We start from the raw sequence: 3541 nt of genomic DNA on the forward strand, positions 1-3541 counted from the left end.
TATATATGTATATATATATGTATATATATATATATGTATATAAGAGGTTATAACATTGAATGAATGAACAAGAGGGTAAGACAAAGTGACATACCTTACAGTACAAGATGCAAATCCAAACCACGAAGTCAGTATAACGAAACGTGCTGTAAACTCTTTTCTCATGGCACAGTTTTAATCATTTTCCTAAATCTATAATTTAATGTAATTCATGGTACTCATTTCATGGTATTTATTTATTTATCTTTTTCCCCTCTTATTTCCCAGTCTAGAGTTTCGTTCTTTTTGTGGCTCGGCCGCATTTAAAATCTGTGGAGGTACAGCGATACATATTCAAGCGTATGTTTTGTGTGCAAACATAAATAAATCCGTGTCATTAATATCGTATATAAATTTAAATGAATTAATTACGGTATTCAATGAAAGAATGAAAGAACGAACGGGCGAAAGAAGGAACGTTATAATGGGTTTTGCTAATATTTTTCGCAGGAAATTTTAACAGCAAAATAGTAACGGTTGAGTATAAAGTTACTGATTCAATATAAACACTAATTTGTTCGTTCTCATTGTATTCCCAAACGTTTTGCTTGTCGTTCACTAAATTGTCATATGCATTAATAGTATCCTTTTCAGAATAACGTAAGATTAACGTACAGTAGGCCTAGTTACGTTGGCGCCGTTGGCCCCGCGTTTGGAAGACCAACATTTAGGTCTAACCATACCACCAAGCTAGACAATTATTGTGTCTTTAGAAAAATTATTTATATATTTGGGAAGACGCTTTTTAACACAAAAACGGACATTTACTTACCAAAAAATCAAATAATCATCGCTGAATGTAGGACTATCATATGAAGAAATGCATTGTGTACTAAGGCTCATCTGAACAAATTATTCTCGCTTGAGGTTTTATTTTATTATGGTTCGGCCTTTTTCTGTAAGTGTTAAAGGGTCAAGTTCCGCGACAAACAATCGGTTCGTGCGTGGATGAGCAATTGTTTTTATGTCGGTGCTTGATCCTATTATGCTTGATCCTATTATGATTTTCACCTACCTATAATTCAACGAAAGCTCTAACGCAGTATTTAATCTGTTGTCTATACCAGCATACAATTATTATTATTGTTGTGAAATTAGGCTAACACCGTCATTGGTTGGACTATCAACGCTTACTTATATTCCTTAGGCCTAAAGTCAGGATATCCACATCAGGCCCTGGAAATTGATATATCCGATTGTCGTCGAGCCATACATATATAAACAACATCAACAAACGTAAATTAAATTAATATTCTAAACCACCGTTCCGCAACTTATGGGTCGTAACCCAATGTTTGGGTCGCGGAGAATTGTTGATGGGTCGCATAGTCTCTTAATCGTGAAAACTTTACCTAATACGAATGAGGACAAAGGAAATCAAACGAAAGTGCAGTTAAAGTGTGGCACGTGTGTCAATTTACTTTTGTAATGCGTGTGTTTAATCAGTTTCATGTTGAAAATTTACTTGTACAACATTTGTACTTCAGATATGACAACTTGAAAGTTTTGTTAATTTCTGTGTGTTTGGCTTTCAGTTGAAAATTATAACGAAGAAAATATTTTTCAATTAAATGTGTCTATGTCTTTGAATAACTCATACATATCTGGCAGCAAAATAATTAAGGAAATTGTAATGAAATGTCTGTAAATCATTAATTTTAAAAAAGTCGTGAAATTGAAAAAAAAAAAAAAGAAAGATAACTTACGTGGTTTGGTTAAATAATGAGTAATTTTAAGTTATTTTTTTTCATTTTTAGGCTTTTTAAAATAATGTTGTGGGTGACAGTATCTTTTAGTTGACTGCCAAAAGAATCAAGTGGGTGGTTCTTCTAATACCCGCTATCTTTCGCGCTTATCAACGGACGTGAATTATTGGCTTCCGGTTCGATGGGTCGCGTCTGAATGCTTGATATATAATTTGGGTCGTGGGCTAACAAGTTTGCGGACGGGGTTCTAAAATACAAACAGTGAAAATTAGGCACTGCTATAAAAGGAGCAAAACTCTTGTCAGGCCTTTCCTGTTAAAGGCACGTAAATATACGTAATTGGCTGGTAATGTAAACAACCATTGACTTTGAGAACTCCTATTATGGAGACAACTTCGGGACCGAAAGAGTGTCCCTTTTTTGGGTGTTCCTAAATAATTTTACCCCTATTCAGGAGACAGTAATATTTTAATTGACCTAACAACGATTTTCGATTTCAATAGTTACATTTGTTATATTATATTGTATAGTTTCAAAATTATTAATTATTTGAACGAACAGCCATCTTAAATTTGACTTGTAACTATAATGATACTTATAAAGAAATTACTTATACACCTATCGTGATTAATGTTATTCGTATACTGTATCATTTTTTTTTTTTAAGCTTTTTGTATTAGTGTCATTATCGTCGCCGTACGTTTCACCGACAGACATTTGGCCTACAGACTATTGACCGAAATACCATTTGTCGACACGTGATTTCACCGACACGTGATTTTGCCGACACCACATTTCGCCGAGTGCCAGTTTTCCGATAGGACATTTGGCCGACAGGAAATTTTCCAACATACAATTTGCCTACAGTCAATTCGCCGTCATTTTTTTGTGAACATGTTAATATATCAGTGTGATAACTGATATATTTAGATGTTTAATTTATGTTATAAGCCTATCTTTCTCTAGGTTTAATGCTCAGTCACTTTAAAATAATAATTAAAAAAAAACTCTTCACCAAAATATTCGAAATCTTACACTGTCCTCTATTAATGCATGCTTTTGTTAGTATACATGTCGCTTTATTTTTATTTTATTATTTCACATAATAAATGCTTATTACTACAGCTTTTCCAACTCATAACGAGTTCATTGCCTAAGTCAGAACAAATCCCCCTCCCCCTCCCACCACTAACAGAAAAACGTTTCAGACAGTTTTATACATAGGCCTATATATTTTTTCGTCCATATTTTAATATGACTTATTGAATAGTTATTTTATTACAGTATTCTGCCATTATTCCACAATTATTATTTATTAATGAATCATTTTTTTTATAATTGTATGATCATGTATTTTTACGTCCATTTCCTTATTATTATTTTTTAATTTGTCATTTTCTGTATCTAATTGTATATGAACAATATAAATTTCCCTTTTTTATTCAATTTGTATTTAGATAACTTTAGTTAATTCCTCATTTATGTCATGAAAACCAGCAATTTTGGTGTCACTAAAGGCATCTTTGGCGTTCCATATTTGTTATTGTAAACTTACTTGGTGCAGATGGATCTACTAATATGCAAATTGGTCTTGGTACGGGGTTATGTGATGCTAGTGAGGGTTTTGTTTCAGTGTACTGCAGGTAGGCAGCCGGACATGTGTGTGCCGGTAGTAACCACGGAGGTGGTAAAATTTTAGTCTCAACGGTTGTGGAATCCGTTTGGGAGTTAGCCGAAGCTAACAGTGGCCTTCCTTGGTAATACACTGAAACAATTTACTCCTGGTTAGCCGTTGT

General features: G+C 33.5%; 1 protein-coding gene across 5 annotated transcripts in view; it reads right to left on the reverse strand.

Moving 5' to 3' along the window:
• LOC117121160 (divergent protein kinase domain 1C-like) overlaps positions 1–2840 on the reverse strand; it is a 7684-nt gene extending 4844 nt beyond the window's left edge. The window contains exons 1-2 of one of the 5 annotated variants that reach the window (XM_033266261.1): positions 812–2840; positions 95–309 (exon numbers count right to left, since the gene is read on the reverse strand). The gene's annotated coding sequence lies outside the window, so the exon portion shown is untranslated. The other 4 variants (XM_033266259.1, XM_033266257.1, XM_033266260.1 and 1 more) reach the window with 4 other exon arrangements.
• Between the last annotated feature and the right edge of the window lie 701 nt (positions 2841–3541).

The sequence above is a fragment of the Anneissia japonica genome, unplaced genomic scaffold, assembly GCF_011630105.1.
Source record: "Anneissia japonica isolate Jap-2015-1 unplaced genomic scaffold, ASM1163010v1 scaffold993_len1110182_cov180, whole genome shotgun sequence".
NCBI lineage: Eukaryota > Metazoa > Echinodermata > Crinoidea > Comatulida > Comatulidae > Anneissia > Anneissia japonica.